This window comes from Callorhinus ursinus, unplaced genomic scaffold (assembly GCF_003265705.2).
Source record: "Callorhinus ursinus isolate GAN/ISIS: 27379988/994484 unplaced genomic scaffold, GSC_fseal_2.0 scaffold274, whole genome shotgun sequence".
Lineage (NCBI taxonomy): Eukaryota > Metazoa > Chordata > Mammalia > Carnivora > Otariidae > Callorhinus > Callorhinus ursinus.
The window spans coordinates 24,316-43,311 of record NW_027397330.1 but is presented as its reverse complement, the minus strand read 5'-3'; the positions used below and the strand labels follow the sequence as shown (position 1 = coordinate 43,311).

Below are 18,996 nucleotides of genomic sequence, written 5' to 3'. Positions count from 1 at the left end.
ACTCAAACCTCTGGCCATATTCCCAAGGGCACAAAGCTGATGAGGGGTAAATCAGGGCGTTTGTTTGAACCCAGACAGACTGACGAATCCTGAAAATACTCATACCTGCTTCATCCGTCCCTGTTGCAGCCCCAGCAGGAAAAGACAGTGTCCTTGGTTTCCTCACCCAAAGTTCCTCCCTCATGCTCCTGTATCCTATGCCATCTGTATTTGCAACCAAAACATAGGACCATCTTGCACTTGAAACATGTGCACACAGTGAACAGGTGAACAGGTATGAGACGGTTGCTTGTTGCAGCAACTGCCTTGCCATGAGCCCAGCGGTTTCATTCTGGAGCCTGCCATCTGTAATTCGCAAGTGCCTAATCCAGCATTTGGGCTTGATCTGGGCCCTGACCAGAGTGGGCAGTTGACCTGAGGCCATCGAGATCTCTTTCTCAGGAATTCCAGATGGACATAAGCAATTCTGATTGAGGGCAGACTCCTGCCTGGGGTTGGCCATGTGGACTGACCATCAAATGGCCATGCTACAAAACTTCAGACTGGGGTCATTCTTCCAATGGACTCAGACCCACACCCCTTCTTCTGAGTCAGCTCACCTCACAGATGTGCTCCAGGGCCCCCCTGCACTGATTCAAAAAGCAGAGACTCTGAGTTTGAGATCCAGACCTTACCTGGCTTGTCACTACATATCGGCTTGTTCCAACTTCAAAAATCAAGGTTTAGGAAACCACAATGACCCCTGACACAAAAGCAATTCCACCCTGTTGGAGGGTGACAGAGGGAAGACAGATTTGCTGGGGGAGGATTTGGATTGTGTCGGGGTGGGCAGGTAGGAAGAAGTCCAGAAATCATCCCTTCATAGATTAAATAGATAGATAGATAGATAGATAGATAGATAGATAGATAGATAGATAGATATAGATTTATTTTATATATCTATATATATGTTTATATTTATTTATTTCATCTTTGTTTCCTTGGGAGTAAAGGTCTCACTGTGTCTGTTTTGACTGGGGTCAGATCAGGAGGCGGCGGTCTGTTCTGGGAGATCTGTGGTCTTAATTTCCTAATACCCCTTTTCATTAGAAAAGGTCTTCCCCTTCAAGATCTCTGTGAGTTGCTGTAGTCCCTGGCAACATTAAGTACTTGGGGAGCTTTAGTGATAGATGGGGGAGCAGGTGTTGTTGGGGGTGGGGCTGGCGTTGGCGCCAGGGGTTTGTGTCGAGGTCGAGGTCGAGATGCAGGGGGGCTGGGTGGAGGTCGAGGAGGGTGTTGGAAGTACCAAGGAGGGCGAAAAGAAGGGCGGACAGAGGGTTGTCAGCCGGGATTGCTTGAGAAGTCGGATGGGAGGGGTGGGCAATTGAGCCATGTGCAAGGCATTAGAACCGATCTTGGAAGCAGTTCAGTTCAGATAGGACCAGGTGGCCGTGTAGACTCCGGGTCGCTTAGTTCGGGTACAGTCTACCCCGCAGCTTGTGATTCCCACGGCCACATAGGTGTTTGCCACGTTGTTTCTGCACATGAGAGGCCCGCCCCTGTCCCACTGCCCAGAAGGACACAGAAGTCCCTCTTTGTCTGAGCCACTTTTCCCCTACCCAGAAGGACCATAGGCTCTGGAAGGACAGTTTGTTCAGTCACATGGCTTCTTGCTACCATGAACACAAGTGGTGGTTGTAAACATTGAGTTGGTATCAACAGCTTCAGGTAGATGTGAGAAGGGAATGGATTGGCATGAGTCTCCTTGCAGTGAGGAGAGATAAGCAACCCATGTGTCCACGTATTAGGTTTTATGCATGCATGGGCATGTGTGTACAAGTGGATTTGAAAGTTTTGTATTCTAGTGAGGAGAGGTAAGCATTCCTTTCCAGGGTGGTGTTCGGGTGGTATGATCTCTGTGTCACGGTGGGTTAAAGCTCTCTGTGTGGTGACTGGTTCTTTGTATGGGCCCCAGGAATCACCTCCCATCCTCACTGCTACAAGATGGGACCAGGGAAAGGGTCACTGAAGCAGGGCCCTGGAGGGAGTGGAGTTCAGGGATTCACAAAAGAGGTGTTGACAGGGAAAGGGGCGCCCAAAGGGAAGTTACCTGGCAGGTGTCGATCTTGCCTTCAGGGTACCCTGCAGACACATTGGTTAAACAAATGCACCCGTTGTACCACTGGGTGGAGTTACAAAGTCGAGGTCGATGAGGTTCCCACAGGCCTCCTGCAGTGTAGGTGCGATCCTGTAGTCTACAGACAGGCGGCTCTGTGGTCATCGATCACAGAAGACATGTTTTGGGAAAGCCCTGCCTCCTCCCTCCACGGAACCCCCATCATCCTGAAATGCTCTAATTCAAACTAAAATCCATGAAAGTCAATGCCCCTGGCCTCTCCTCAGACACTTATGAAGGATGTGGGGTGTTGGAGGCATATGCAGGTGAAGAGGAGGGGCAGTGCATGGAGGATGAGCAGATGTGGCTGCAGGAATGTGTGTTGATGCCAGATGATTATTCACAGCTACAGCCAGGATGTGTCACCTCATTTACACCCCACAGTGTCCCCCTATGTTAGGCGCTGTGACTCACCTTGCCTCCAATCAAGAGCTTGGAGCACCACTGGCCCAAACAAACTGGTAGGGATGTGGTGTGTCTTGGATTCGGAACAAGGTTTTCCTCTCTACACCTAAATTCAGGACACACATTTCATTTCCCCACAGTATGGCTCTAAGTCCCCCTCATTGCTTTTTATCCCCCTTTAAACCCCTCAGCTCAGTTCTGGACAGGATCTGCTAGAGTTGGGCAGATGAGTCCCTCCCTGCATGCCTCCCATCCATTTTGACGTTACAGAGAAGGAGGAGCTGCATCATGGCCTCCATGCACACAGAACTGTCAGGGGCATGGGTGGTTGGAATAACCGGAAGGCAGGTCAGAACGTCCTGTACAGCCCCAGAGGCTCCATCATGACCATTGGCTTAAGAAAGGCCCAGCCCAGTCTATGATTCCATCAGCCAACCTCACACCTGGCTATAGGGACAGCTATCCCCTCTTCATCCGCTGGCATCCCCGCACCAAGCCTCACCCACAGTCCAACCACAGCCCGGTGTGTGGGTCTGAAATCGCCTGCATCCCGGTGGAGAGGTGGCGGATCACACTTGGAACACGGCAGTGGAGGCCAAGTGGGAAGCCAGAACCAAGTGGAGCAAAATGGATGGAGCTAGGCACACAGCATTCAGACTGTGTGTTTGTGTGGCCTGGACTGTGTTTCCAGGCCCTTCAGGTCCACTTTGCATACCACCCAAGAACGTTTAGTTTTGTACTTGCACTGTCCCCAAGGCCAGGGTGACATGGAAATGACCACCGCAACAAGCCTGGTCGCTTATTGTGACCTTTTAAATCTATGGAAAAGCCAGATGACCTGGAAGAGAACAGGGTTTTCTCAATCCCAACACCTTGGTTTAAATGCTAAAAAGTCCACAAGAACTTGAAATTCAATAGAAAAGGAGGACTACCCCAGAAGCCTATGGGCTCAAGGAGGAGGTAGAAAAAGGAAGGTCGGCAAGAATGTCACAGAAATTTGGAGGCTGGGATTTCTTTAAGATTTGGCCTTAACATTGAGGGATGGATTCACCAGAAGATGGTCGAAACCCACTAAGTTGAGGAGGATTCTAGAACAAAAGAGGCCTTGGGTGATGTCCATGTTGTAGCTGGGAGCCTATAATCCTTTAGAGATAAGACAGCAAAGGTGGTGGTAGGGCTTGGAATGTAGATGGGAACCCTGAGATCAGCCGCCCCAGGGACTACAAGAACCATGGGACACTGCGCACATGTTTGGGTGGGTGGGCTGAGCAGTGTAGGCTGAGAAGGTGGGAGAAGAAGAATGCTCTAGATGCCTCAGCTCAGCTATGGACATCAATAGCCAGACAGAGGTTGATACCCCAGGCCAGGGAGGGAACGGCCAGCAGAGGCCAGAGAAAACAGGGGTGCCCAGGAGGAGAAGCAACCCAAACAGAAAAGGGGGCAGCCTTGACAGAAGGAAGAAGAGTTACAAGAAGCATACTGAAACTACCAGGGTTTTGTCTCCAGAAAAGCCTGAGTTTTGTACCCCAAATGACGGAAGTGCCTTGAATTAGGAGCCCTCATTTTCCATTATCAAGGGACAGAAGAGCCTCAGTCTCTCTTCTCATCCCCAATGTGACTGGGTAAAAAGTCCATGTGGTCACCTGTGGAAAGCTGAAAGGCCTAACCTCCTCGTCAAACCCTTGCTGCCTGCTGCTGGCCTGCGAAGAACCATGTCCCTTCTCTCCAGAGAGAACGAAGTCACTCGGATGGGGAGGGGAGATTCTCGCATTGTGTCCAGTGAGGGTGGGGAGCAGAGGTTCACTGAGGTCTAGAGGGCTAGGCTCTGTGGTCTCAGAGCTCAGAGACCACGTGACATGGCCCTTCCCCTCACAGATGGGGAAATGGATGTCCAGAGAAGAGAGGAGTTGGCCCACAACCACAAAACCCCATCTCGAGCTCTTCTCCAGGTTCCATTTCAGGGGACAATCCCCCATTTCCAGAAGGTAGCAACTGGGGTTCCAGGCCCCAGATATAGCCACAGCCCATACCCCGTTCGAAAAATGCCCAGATTCTCCTGGGGCTGCAAGCACCCTTCCACCCAGCGACAACACAAGCCATTAGTGGTGAGGTTGTGGACAGGAGCCTCGGCTGCCAGTTTCTCCCGCTCTAAAAGGGAAGAGTGTCCCGTATGCAGGTGGACATCACCACTAGGCACCACATATGGCCCCTGCACTTCAGAGACCACTGAGGGTATGACCAGCAGTGCCCCTACCCCTGTGAGAGCCCCTCCCATACTCGCCTTTCTCTTTCAAGAATCCCCAGCCAGCCACCCAATAGGCCTGAGTAACTCCAGGTGGGCCCGCGCTAAATTGGGGCAGGCGGCCCATTCTGATGAATTGCCCTCAGGGAACAGGAGGGGTGATCTTCATGAAAGCGATGTCATTGTGCTCTAAACTGGGGATGTATTTCTCATGAATGATGATTTTCTCGACATATCTCTCCTGTGGAGGCGGCTTCGCTGGCTTAGCATTCCCATACATAATTTCCTTTGCTCCAAAAATTAGTCTCCAGTCATATAATTTTCTGTGGGCACAGAGGCAAGCCAGGTCATCCTCAGAAAGGATGGGCTCGACAGAAACCTCTGGTGACCATGATCCTCAGAGCCCTCCCTCAGCAAGGGCCTGGGCCCACCCACACGTTCTGGTTGCCAAAAGGCCCAGTGCCCCAGGGAGACTGCGCACAGAGAGCCCTGGAGAATGTTCCTTTCTGGGAAGAGCCTTTCTGAAGACGTCCCTCCATGCACTCCGACGTGTACTTTTTGGAGACAAAGCAGTGGGCAGCAGTAAGCAGCCAATGGGAGTTCAGCAATGTGCCTCCACACGCATGGCACCTTTGGTTATTATGGGACATGAATACCTGGAGGCTGACCATCCAGGGCCAAGCCCTGATTGTTGCATCCTGCCCTCCGATGATACGGCCACTTCCCGGTGGGTTCTTCCTGAACCGTCACCCACAGGGGGCACTGGGGAGAGACCAGGGGCACAGTTCAAACCAAGAAGAGGCACAGCCTGTCCTTGCACCTGCACGATGGGGGAATCAGGGCTAGGGGGCCTGGCAAAGTGGGGCAACCGGGAGTGTGGATGGGCCGAGGCGGAGCTGCTGAGGAGAGGAGCTGTCAGGACGGTAGGGAAGCAGAAAGCTGCAGGTTTCAGGAATTGGTTTTGAGGAGTATGAGTTCTGGGGTCTTGTGGGTGTAGCCCCAAGGTGAGGAAAAAGGTGCCATAGGAAGCAGGACCAATGATAAGAGCCCTAGAAATATGAGAGATCCCGAGTTAGAGGGGGAGGCTAGAGGAGGAGAGGGAGAGGTGTAATCGCTTGAGGTCTTTAGAGCCAATTTTGGGCAGGAGACTCAGAAAACAGCCCCAAGGGTCTTGGGGCTGCAGTGTGGGGTTGGATGGTGGCAGGAGGAGGGAGAGTAGCCAAGGCAGGTCCAGTGATCCCAGGTGTGGGGAACAATGTTGGTCCAGAGTTGGAATTTCTGGGAACTGGGGAGATGCCACAAGACTTTGGGGGGTACCTTGGGGCCTGTCAGAGCCTAAGGTGGGGGCAGGACACAAGAAGAATGCCATGAGAATACCCTGGGGTCTCTGGGGTCAGCCACAGGTGGGGCACCTCAGTATCTGTGAGAAGAAAGGGTTTTCTAAAATTGAGACTTGATGTGCAAGAGGCAGTGAGGTCAGTCTCTAGGTGAGGGAAGGGCCCCAGCTTCTGTGCTATAGGAGACATAGGAGCCCAGGGGTCAGCCTTGGGGTCTCTCGGCTGATGAACCTGGGAGCAAGGATGGTCTGAGTTGTGGATGTGGGTCACACCCGTGAGACCCAGCAGACTACTAAGGCCCAAGCTTGGTCTCCTCCCTATCCCTGGACAGAGGGAGTCTGGGTGGGGCTTGCTATTCAGAAGACACTCTTTCCACCCCCCGGAGGTGTCCCTGACACTTATTCAGATGTGGCGTTATATTTGGCAACCACAGACACTGCCAAGTCCAGCAGAATGGCAGTTGGCCGCATCTCTATCATACTCCAGGCCCAGCCTGGCCTGGAAGCCCAGTGACCTCACAAAGCTCTGTGGCCTCCTGACCAATCAGCATGGATACATCCCCCGTCCCCCCACCCCAATAGTCAGGCCAGGCAGGAGCCCTTTAGCTTAACCGGTCCAGGCTGAAACAAGATGCCAGCCTTCTGTACAGGCTCCTCTGCACCCCTCGGGTGATGGGGGCTCATGTGCAGCCCCCTCCCTCTGTCCCAAGGCCAGGATCTTCATTCCCAGTTACCCTTCAAGGGTTCCGTATCATCTTAGGATCCAGTTTTGTGCAGGGTCTGCCCCTCAAGCAAGCTGCAACCACAGTTCCTGTTCCAAATCATGGGTTCAGGGGCAGTTCTGTCCCTCTCTGTCAAGATGATGCAGCATGTCAATGGTCACAGGGTGTCGGGCTCACCAGATTAATCGATCCTTAACACTGTCTAAGGCAAATTGTCTTTTGCTCTTCCAAGTACATACTATCAGCACACTTTTCAAAGAGCCACTTTGAATTTCTCTAATTTAGGACTGCAAACCCCACCATTCTATTCCCTGCTGAGTATCACAGGGTCTGGTGTTTCCTACCAGAGTGTCTCCAGGTCACCTCTCTGGGACCTACATGCAGGAAGATGTGTCTCCTATACCTGAGTGTCAGGAATTCTCACCACAATCACCTGAATATCCTGAGGTTTCATTTTTCTGATTGTCAGGATATGGCATCTCACCAACGGGAGGATGACAAATGCTCACCTCACATACCTGCATGTTAAGAAGTTTCACCTTCCTGTAGGAGTGTGAGGAGGTCACACCTCCACTTGCATGAAGGGGAGTATTCCCTCCTCTCCCTGAGTGTAAGCTCTCCACCAGACAATCTGAGCATCAAGAGATTGTCACAGGGCTGCCTGCGTGTCAGGACACCTCATGGCTTCTTCCTGAGTGTTATGAGGTTTCAGATTGTCAAATGAGCATTATTCTCCTACTAACATTATAGCTGAATGTCACAATTTCTCAGCTCACATAACTTTCAGGAGGTCACACACCTTTCAACTGAACATCCAGTAGGTCTTCTATATCTTTACTGGAGTATCAGGAGCCATCATCTACTAAACCTGACCCTAACCCTAACCCTATCCCTAACCCTAACCCTAAACCCTAACAATAAACCCTAACCGTAACCCTAACCCTAAACCTCACCCTAACCCTAAACCTAACCCTAACCCTCACCCTCACCCTCCCCTCACCCTCACACTAACCCTCACCCTAACCCAGGGATGGTCAGCAGAGAATTTGGAAGGCCAGCCGTCCAGGGCCCCTGCTAGCCCAGCCAGAGACTCCCTGAGCCCAGAGCGAGCCCTCCCCTGCCTGCCCAGCTATGCACTTGCCCCTAAGCCTCATGATGCCCTGTTCTTGACCCAGAAGGTGAGCCGGCTGACTAGGAGGGGAGTCCAGTTGGTGGGACAGGCTGTAGATACAGGACAGAGTGACACCATGTGAGCTAGCAGGAATCACACTCTAGCCTTCCTCACGGAGCCTGCTCGGGAACAGGAGTCTGGGTGCCCTAGGGGCCAGCACACAGCAGGGTCTGTGCTGACCAGGCAGCCATGGAACCTAGGGAGAGTCCACTCTGCCCTCTACCCACTCCTGCCTGGCCTCATCTCTCCTCACTGTGGGAACCAGGCCCCATTGGGCTGGCTCAGCTCCACCTTGTAAAGATTTCTCAGCCCGTGGAGCAGCTGGATTTCCTGGGGCCAGAGGGAGGACTGACTTTGGACAAGGACTGCACTGGGGAGGATGCAGGGCCTTGTAGATGTTGAAGGATGGGGCAGGGGCTGAGTCCTGGGGCCACTTCTCATGTCGATAAAGGGCTGAAATCCCTGAATGCCCATGGGTTTCCTCATTATAATAATGTCCCCCTGCACATGGGAATCCTGCTAGTGGGCCCCTCCAAACTAGCCTCCTTCCCACCCCTCTGACTCCAGCCAGGGCTGCAGCCAGGGACGGGCTGGACGTCTGTCCCAGGTCCTGCCAGGAAGACAAGGAAAAAGGAGGAGAGGAGAAGGGGAAGGGGCGGACTGATCTTCTCCCTGTCCTGAGTCGGCATCCACTGATGCCTCCAGGTCCTCTGGCCCAGCCCAGCACTTAGCTGGACCCTGAGATGGAGTTTGCATTCCAGCAGACTGGAATGCATTCCAGCTGGGTGGGTATATTGAATGACCTGTGCGTCCCCAGATATCCTACCCACCTGGCCTTGCACGCTAATGCCTGCAGCACAGGGTGGCCGTGGTTGTGTGGCCCAGTGGCCTTTGGGGACACAGAGCAGTTGGCAGTGGTGAGGGAACATGGGGGACCCGTCAGGTGCAGAGCCATGGGTCTCATGTACAACCACCGCCGAGCTGGGTCACTGTACAGGTGCTCTGTGTACCCTTTGCACAACTGGACATGACACAACTGGCTGGCCCTCTCAGTAGTGAGGCCTGTGTGCCTAGGACATCTGTCCCCCACCTACGCCTAGAGAAGCAGCCACGTTCAAGCGTTTCCATGTCCAACCCTCAGGGACAGTTGGGAACCGGGGTCAAGAGAAACAGGGACTGGCCCATGAGAAATGAGGGGTGCAGAGCCCAAGGAGCAGGGCTGCTCTCCAGTCCAAGCAAGCCCCAACCCTCCCATAAGGTTCACTTTGGGGGTGAGAGCCCCTCAGATCCTCGGGAATAGCTACCCACCCCGTCCAATGTGGGGACATGACCTTGGCATCCCCAGGCAGGTAGAGGCATGCGCAACTCTGACTGCCCAGCTGGGGGTCAGAAGGGGAGGACACTCTGGGAGAGAGGTTGAGGAAAAGGGGGAAAGAAGAAAGAGTTTGGAGACAGCTGGGCCATGGGGCAGGCATCAGGACTCCTGGCAAGGACCCAGATCCAGAGCATAGGGAGGGGAGACATGCCAGGCTAATGGTCAGGTGTCCCCAAGGGGCCTGGGGTTTGCCAGGGAACTGGGAGAAGACAGGGTCTGGGTTCCGGTGTCCAACACCACCCTGGGCGCTTGTGAGTAGGAAGAGACACCCACCCCCAGGTCCAGTGGGGCTACAGCACAAAAGGCCTCAGCTTACTCTTCTCTCAGTTGGGCTGCAGAGATGCAGTGTCCCAAGGGTCCCACAAGCTTGTAGAAAGAGCGTGTTGGCCTTCGATCTCCATCCCTGACTCACTGTGCTCCCAGTGCTGGGGAAATTCTTTCAAACCCTCAAGGTCCTTCTCAGCAGAGGACACACTGGGGGCTTGGGGGCCTGAGGACCTGGGTACACAGAACGTGGCAGAGCACTGGGCCACCAGTCAGGAGACCAAGGTCAGGGCCCTCCGTGTTGCAGCCTCAGGGTCCCCATGTGGAAGAGGATCCAGAATCACTGCTCTGGTCAGGGTGAGGAGGCCTTAGGAAGGAATGGAGCACCAGGATCGGAGAGGGAAACGGGGACAAGTGAGGCTTCTGAGGTTTCTCACATCCCCCATGTAACCCACAGATCTTGCTCCTGTGAGAGACACAGACACAGAGACAGAGAAGGAGACAGAGAATGAACACAGGACAGAGGGAACCAGGAGAAGTCATAGACTTTCCTCCACCAGCTTGGAAATGACATCCCGGCATTTTGTGCCATTCCATTCCTGAGAGCGCCGTCACACAGGCCATCCATTGTGGAGGGGAGGGGATTCCACAGGGATGTGTGACCAGGACTCAGGGGTGACAGGGGCCACTGTGGAGATTGCCCAGCACATGGGCACAGACGAGGCCCTGGGACGTGAGCCTAACCGCTAATGGGAGCCTCTGGAAGTCTGTGTTGTGAGAGGACAAGGTCAGAATCGGTTCCTTACTACCTTCACACGGGGGCTGGGACACAAGCAGGAGGGCGGTGGCCTTGCCTGGACCCCAGAGCAGAGCCAAGCCCTTCTGAGCTGTGTTCCATGCCAAGCCCAGCTCCGCGCCCATTCTTGCATTGCCATGTATGCACCAGACTCCTGTGAAGGCAGGTATGAAACATGTGTAGAGGTCCTACTTCCAATGGTGTAACTAGAAGTAGAAGCCAGAATACCCCGATGTGCACATGCGGAGCCTGGGGAGGCCCAGAGAAGCACAGGTTCTGTCCAGGTTCACAGCTCTGGGCACGCACAGGAACCAGGTCTGAACCCAGGTCTGTGCCATCACAGCAGGAGACACCAGCTGCACCCAGGCCTCCCAGGGGCTGTGGGTGGGCTGGGTGTGTGTCACTATGTGGATGGGGCATGGGGGGAGGATGAGCATTGAGCAGCCGGGGGAGGGGGCCCTCGGGGTGCTCTTGTGTAAGGAGGAAGTTGGGTAAGGGGACCCCAGGCAGTGGTGACCTCAATTCCCTGACAACAGAGCCCAACAGAATTTGGAACCCTGGTAGCTAGTCACCCACATTCCACAGACAGCCCCCTGCCCAGCTCATTTCGTTGCAGATCTTCAAACCAAGATATTCACATGTTGCTTTCCGAGGTCCGGAGTCTGCAGGCGGAAGAAAGAGCGCTCTGCAGATGCTGTCCCCAGCTGGTGATTTCATATCAGGGCTCTCCAACGCTTCGGGCCATTTGGCCAGAAAGACAGAAAGGTGACACCAGGGGGCCCAGAGCCGGCCACCCGGCCCCACTCACTCTGATGACCTGTGTAGCCCCAGGGGCCCTCCCTGTGTGTGTGTCTGTGTGTGTCTGTGTGTGTGTGTGCGTGTGTCTGTGTGTGAGTGTGTATGGGTTCACGTGTGTGGATGGGTGTGTGTGTGTGTATGTGTGTGTAAAGAGGGGTCATGCAGTGTGGGGCCACCCCGAGCAGGAGCAGGCTGATGAGGGGTCAGATACCCAGTGGGCAGGTCATGTTCAAGGTCAAGCCTGGCTGTGTGGGATGGGGTGAGCGGACGCTGCCCCTTCTGCCCGAGGTTTATCCCAGTAGCCATGCAGGTATTGGTGACTGCATCTCAGACACAGGGCTGTGGACGCACAGGTCCGTGTCTGATCTGGGAGCAGCAGGGGGACTGGGCAGGAGGACAGTACGGATGGCCGGGCAGGGCTGTGATGCTTCGGCGTCGGCTACCGGTACCTGTCTTTGCAGAAGGCCACGGAGGACATGGAGAGGAGGCTGGTGGACACGCCCTCCATCTCCTCAACAGAGGGGATGACCCCACAGGGGTCCCCAGAAGCAGGTGCTGGGGATTGTCGGTCAAGACCTCACACCACGCAGACCACTGTCCCAGGTGGTTGTCCACAGGACATGGTCCAGGAGCCAGAGAACACGGAGACCGAGGCCGACGTTGAGAAGGCTGGGCTGGGTATTTGTGGTGTGTGGGGACGGGTTGGTGCTGGCCCCACAGGGAGGAGCCCCCTGAGGCTGGTGTGGGGCCAGGAGCAACGACAGGGCACAGAGCACACAGCAGTGGACAGCAGTCGGGGAGACGTCCCCATGAGGGTTCCTTCCCGGCTGTGGCTTCTCTGGGAGTCCCTGGGCTGGGCTCTGTCTCTGCAAAGGCCCACAGAGGGCAGGCATGTGGGTGAGCTTTTCTCCTCTCACAGCTGCTCCACCACCTGAGGAGCTAGAGCTGGATCTGGAGGGAGGGCTGGTGCCTGCAGTGACTTCAGGAGGAGACCGGGAGCCGGTAAGTGACCCGGCACCTGCCCACAGAGAGACTGGCGCTGTACAGGAAGAACTGGCACCTGCTCCTGCGCCAGCCCCTGCCCCTGCCCCTGCTACAGTTCCTGCCACTCCCCCTTTCCCCACCCCAGCCGCTGCCCCTGCCTCGGACCCAAATCCTGACCCGGCTCCTGTCCCTTCCCTTACCCTGCCTCTGCCCCTGCCCCTGCCCCTGCCCCTGCCCTTGCTCTTGTTCCTGCCCCTGGCCCTGTACATGCTCCTGCCCATGCCAGAGCCCCTGTCACTGACCCAGCTCCTACCCTTGCTCCTGCCCCTGTCCATACCCCTGCCAGAGCCACTGCCCTTTCCCCTGCCCCTGCCAGTGGTCCTGTTCCCTCCTCTGACCCAGATCCTGTCCCTGCTCCTGCCCTGAATCCTGCACCTGCCACTACTGCAGACCCTGTCCCTCCCCTTGCCCCTGTCCTTGCCCCTGTTCTTACCTATGTCCCTGCCCCTATCCCTGCCCCTATACTGAGCCCTGCCCCTACTCCTGCTCCTGCAGGTTTCCCACGGCCACATCCAGACCCCACAGCCCTGCAGGCAGAGCTCCTTGTACAATTACCCTTAGTTCCATCACCGAAACTCGAGACCCCGCCGATTGTTTCATCCCCTCCCCCTGTGTTCTTTGGCTCTGATACATATTAACTGTTATTTTATCCTTCCATGTCCTATATACTGTTTATTATTTGTTTTAAATAAAATTACTTGTTTTCAATTGAACACATCATGAGCATTAAATACATGCCCAACGCTGTGCCACCACACCCCAGAACATTGCCGCAGAATATCTCATTCCCCAAAGGAGTCCATGAACCATAAGCCCTCCCTGCCCTTTTCTCCCCCATCCCAGACCCCGGCAACACCTAAGCTGCTTTCTCTCTCTGTTCCTTTAACTTTTCCTGATGTTGCTGTAATTGGAATCACACAATAGGGGCCTTTGTGTCTGCCCTCCTATTTTCAAGGGGACTCCTTTTCTTCTGTGTTTATTGGTCATAAAATTTCCCTTATTTGATATTGAAATCCCCGATGGATTACATATCAGATGTAATCAAAGAGGCCAGTTTAGGAATTATGGGCACAATCTCTGGCCGAGACCCCTGGTCCTGCTGCGACACCACAGCCTGACCGCAGACAGGACAGGGCTGGTTCCTCCTGAGACCCACCCAGAAACCAGGGAAATGCAGAAAGCTGGAAGACACAACACAAAGGGCAAAAACATTGCTCACAACCCAAGACCAGAGAACGGTTTCACCTGACTCTGGTCCAAACCACGCTCCCAGTCACTGGGTTCCACAGGGACGGAGACCAAACACATGCAAGTCCAAGGCAGAAGGATAGGCACACAGGGAATATGTGTCAGAGATGCAGGAACTCCTGGGGAAGGAATCCGGGAAAGGCAACACTTTGGAGGCAGCGCTGTTCACCCTCAGCCTGGCAGGTGTCTGGTCTGGGGACCAGCAGCCCTGGGGAGAACGTGAGGAAGTAGAGGTCCCCTGGAGAGAACGGTGACAGGCACCCCTGTCTGGGAGAACAGTGAGCAGCACCCATCCCGGGCCACAGGTACACCCATCCTCAGCCTCAGACTCAGCCTTGGAAACTCTGGCTCGGTTTTTCACACATGTATTGTCAGGAGTTTTCATCACAGCGGTGCTGGAGAGAGCAGGGAATGGAACAACACTAATGCCCAAGGAGATGGATGGGATCCACAGTCCCAGTTCTCATGATAGAATGCCCTGCAGCTACTGTCCCGGTGTCATCCGGGGCACAGGATCTGGGAAGCCCCTCCTCAGACCCATCCCTCCTGCCACCCTGCTCCTGGGGACATTGATAATTGTTTGAGGAGGAGGGGGAGAGAATCCTGGATGACAGCGGGTCCAAGGAGAAGGAAGGTCAGCACTGGGAGGACAGATCGACGTGCCCTGAGCCACCATCCAGGGCCCGGTCGGGCTGTGATGCCCTCGGACCTCACCCCAAATAAGGACTCCTAATGTATGGACCCAGCTTCTGTGGATTTACTCCCTCCCTCATTCATTCTCTCCCTCATTCATTCCCCACCTCCAAACCTCTGCCCCCCTCCCTCCTTCCCTCCTACGCTCCCTCCTTCCTCCCTCATTCAGCAGAGGATCTGGGGTCCCTTCTGTGTACTGAGCACTGGGGATTCATCAGTGAGCACCCCCCAACCCACATGGTCACGTCCACTCTGGGAGGTGACGGGGGCAGTCCTCATGGCTAGCAGTGGTGATGAGCACCAGGAATCGGCTCCTGAAACAGAGGCCAGTTGCACAACGAAAAGAATGGAAGACCCATGCTTAGCACTTCCTCTAGAAAAATCTAGTCCTGAAAAGTAATGAAAAGTAAGTATATCCTAGACTTCATGCAATGTGTCTTCTACTGGCACGTACCTACTGATTCCTATAACCAACAAAGAGTAAATCATCCAGTGTCGACTGGGGTGTTGTGAACCAACATTTCGGAACAAATGACAGCGTTTCAGCCGACATCTCCAGGGCCTCTGAGTTTTCCCAAGGGTCTCTGTGATTCTCTGATCCTTCCATCAACCTCCTTGGGAAGCTCTGTCATGTCATCTTCCTTGTCTCCTGCCTCTTCTGGGACCCTTCCATGACCTCTCCGCCAGGGCCACCCCCTCAAGTACTCCCTGTGCTCCCTGGCCTGACACCCACATCCCATGCTGGGTCCTGTGAGCCCGGTGCTTTTTGCAAGGGTTGTGTGCTCCTTCTGGGGTCACTAGCCATCTCCCTTGCAGTGGTCTGCCTCTTCCTGCGCTGGGTCTCCTCTGAGCAGTCTGTGAGGCTGGACTCTTCCCATGTCACAGGCACGGAACGAGAGTCCAGAAGGTCCAGACGACCTACTCCCAGTCCCAGCTTGTGGAGCCTGTGTCAAGGATGGTCCGGGGTCAGAGGAAGACTTGGGCCCAGGGAGATTGAGGGAGGATGTGCACAGTGACCCTGCAGGAGGAGAGGGAGCACTGTGGGGACCTGGCGCTCAGGCCTGCTGGGAGACCACATCTCACCCACACCAGCTCTGTCCCCAGGGCTGGAGGTTGTCAGGGTAGCCACCCTCTGAGGCTGCAGGCTGACAGTGACTGACAGGAGAGGAGGTGCCCCTGATAAAAGAGAGAACACTCAGGCAGAGAGGAGGGGGCAGGTGCTCCCCCAGCAGCTAGAGGAACTCGGGGTTGCCACCCATCCAGCATGCAGGATGGCAATGGCTGGCAGGATAGGAGGCACCTGGTGCAGAAGAGAGCCCTCAGGCAGAGAGGAGGGGGCAGGCTCTCCCCCAGCAGCAGGTGCACTGGGGCAGGCTGAGGGGGCCACTGTGGACAGCGGTGCCTGCAGCTGGATTCTCCACACAGACCCCCTCCTAAGGCTCAGCACAAGCTTGTTTGGAAGGCTTTTGTCCCCCAAATAAAAAGTCTGTCCCAGGACCCTCCTCAAGCCCCGACTCCAAATCCTTTGACCTCAGCTCAAGTGACAAGAAATGGCCAATAGTTTAGGTGGGATTGGGTGCACAGGGACATTTGCTTTTCTGACCCATGCTGTAACATTGCTGGCATTTAAAGATCTCAGGGCTTTGATTCAAATACGGTAGGATGCCGGGGATCCCAGCTGGCTTTCTGGAAACCTGCCTCTGGGCCTTGCAGCCCTGCCATCCCATCAGTTCTGCTCAGAATCCCTCCAGGTCACAGACCCACAGTCTTGGCTCCTCAGATTGCTCGGACGATGCACATTCAAAAAGCGATCCCTGTGGGGCAGCAGGACACACTGCGGATTCCAGCAAATCTGCCTCCCTGAAACTGAGGGTACTGCTGAACGAGCTGTCTGAAAACAGCCATGTCAGGGTTCCAGGAAGATACCAGAGGCACACGAGTAACTGAGGATCACCTGAAGGTCAGGTAGAGGCAGTCAGAGCTTCCAGACCCTTCTTCCCTAAAGCTCCTCATTTCTCAGCCTTTCTTCCCATGATTCTGCTTGGTTTCTATTTGCCACAAATGTTATCTATTGCCTTAGGCAGTAGAGACTCACGTATGCCTTTAAATGTTTTGGACATTGAATGTCCTCCAGTGGCCACTTCACTGCTGGGAGAGTTGGTAGCAAGCAAGAAGTCCTAGAGGACTCCAAGGGTCTGGACTTGGTGTTTTACTCTGCTGAGTCAGGGACACCTGTGGGAGGTGCAGGTGGTCAGCTGGGTCAGTGGGGCAGGCACCTGACGTTGACAGTTGGGGTATAGGTGAGGCCCGAGGCCCCCGGGCAATGGGCCTGAGATCTGGATTGAACAGGTCTTCAAAGCTGCAGACTGGCTGGGATCAACTTCAGGCTGAGGAGTAAGGTGAGGGGAGCAGAGGGGACTTAGCAGGTTCGGCTCAGCAAGGAGAGGGCTGAGCTACACATTTGGGGGGAAAGTGGGTCAGGTTCAGGCTCACAGGTACAGAACTTGAGGCCATTATGCCATGTGAAATAAGCCAGTCCATAAAGGATCGACACTGGAGGACCCCACTTGTAAGGGTTGGAGAGCACTCCCATTCACAGAGGTGGAAGGAGCTGCTGGGTGGCGGGGCAGGGTAAGGGGAATGGGCGGTTAGGGTCATGTGGTTAGAGGTTTAGTTTGGGATGATGAAAACATTGTGGCTATGGACGGAGGTAGCCTGTACAATACAGAGAATATACTTATTGCCGCTGAAACGCGCTTCATGGTATTAGCTGTATGTCCATTATACCACAATACCAAAGAGGTGAGTCAGGAAGTCGGGGCCATCACGAGTACCTGGAGGGCCCAGGAGCAGGGAGCCTGTATCTTAGTTCTCGCTCTCACGCTCTGCCCCTTGTTGGGTGACTGAGCTCAGTAGGTCCTTGCTAAGATACAGTGCAGGCAGCTGGTCCAGAGAAAGTGCACAAGTGCAAACACACTGGTGAGCACTGAGGAATCCCAGGGGGATGCGCGTGCAGACAGAGAGAGTGCCCACATTTCACAAACACCAGCACAGAAATAGCCATTTAAAATCAAGGCAGGAACCTTATATAGCCCAGAGGACTCCACGCTCCTGGAGGCCAAGCTAGTGGCCATGGCCAAGGCCTCTGGTGGGGAGGGCACTGGGTGTCTGGGAGGTGGCTCAGCGCACCCCTGACCCTGAAGCCCCATGGCCACTGTGAAGTGTAAGGACTGGGAGGGAAGTCCCGTTCAGCACCCGTTCTGGTTCCATGGCTGCTACAGGACTGCTCCCAGGCCCAACAGGCGATGTCTGTTTAGAACCACGGAGAAAATCTTTTCCCTCAATTCTTCTTTTTATGATGGTTGCTCAGCATTGACACAGAAAAATATCCGACATAAAACTGGAGCCGTTCACAGCTGCAAAGGACCCGGAAGATATCAAAATGTAGTGACCACAAAGAGAGGAACTTGTGCCCCCAGGCAGGCCTCCTGGGCACAGGGCGGGTTGGGGCCCTGGCATGCCCGTGCAAGCAGTGCTTGGCTCCACAGTTTCCCTCAAGTGGACAGAAGTAGGAATCTGCTCTGACCGCTCCGCTCAAGGCAGCACCCCCTAATGGAGATGGGGGCAGCCCCTCGTGACTTCCAGATGTCCTGGTCATTCTTGGGCACAGCCACATATCTCAGCTTCTTCATGACAGGCACAGCCCATCAGCTGCTGGTCTCACACGTCCTTCAGGGGACAGCCCAATAACCCAGGTCCCACAGCTCCTCTGGGCACAGCCCCTCATATGTTCTGGGTGCCCTGTTGATTCTTGGGCACAGCCATGGATCTCGACTTCTTCATGATGTGGGGAATGATGGGGGGGCCAGCCCAGCAGCCGTGGGTCCACAGGTCCTCTGGGGACAGCACCTTGGTGGCCCTCTGGCCCAGCAGGTACCTGTTCAGGTGGCTCTTATCGGGCCACACAGCCTCAATCCCATTGTCCCAGTTGACCCCCATCGTCTAGTGACAAGCCGAGGTCAGTCGGGGAAACTCCACCACCAATTCCCCAAAAAAAGGCCCCCACGTAGTAAAAGTTGCCCTGGTACCTGGGGATTTGGGTCTGGGACTGTGGCCAGCGCTCGTAGATAAAGTCCTCATGGGCTGCCCAGTAGAAACTGGGGTGTGGGGTGCCAAAGAGGGGGTCAGGATCTCCATGCCTACATGGTCCCAGAACTTCATTCTCAAATCCCCGTCCACGTACACCAGGTCATCCACGTCACAGAGGAAGTCCTGCTCATGGAGGAGGCTGATCATCGCTACATGCTGCATGGACACATCCTGCCAGAGCAGGACGCCGCATACATCAACAACCACCACCCTCCAGCCCTCCCAGATTGGCACACACGGCACAGCAACCAACTGGTCAGTGAAGACGTAATAAGGGACCCTGTGTCCACCATGAGGACCACTACACTCCGGCCTACATGGAGGGGCACCCGGGGCCCGGCAGCTGGCTGATTGGTGAAAACCTTGTAGGTGACCCCATGCCCCACCATGTAGTGCTTCTCTGCCGTCTGCAGGAACAGCTCCAGGAAGACCATGCATCCACAGGGGCAGTGGACAGGGCAGGAAGAGGGTCACTGCCAGAGGCTGGCAGCAGGACACCAGAGTTGGGGGCCATGGACGTGTGCAACTTCTTCAAGGGGCAGGCCCTGGGCTGCTTTAAGCAACAGCCACCTCCTCACCTTCCTGAGGGAATCAGCCA

General features: G+C 54.9%; 1 pseudogene; it reads right to left on the bottom strand.

Moving 5' to 3' along the window:
- Positions 1–1,024: 1,024 nt before the first annotated feature.
- On the bottom strand, positions 1,025–6,618 carry LOC112815935 (acrosin-like; annotated as a pseudogene).
- Positions 6,619–18,996: the final 12,378 nt, after the last annotated feature.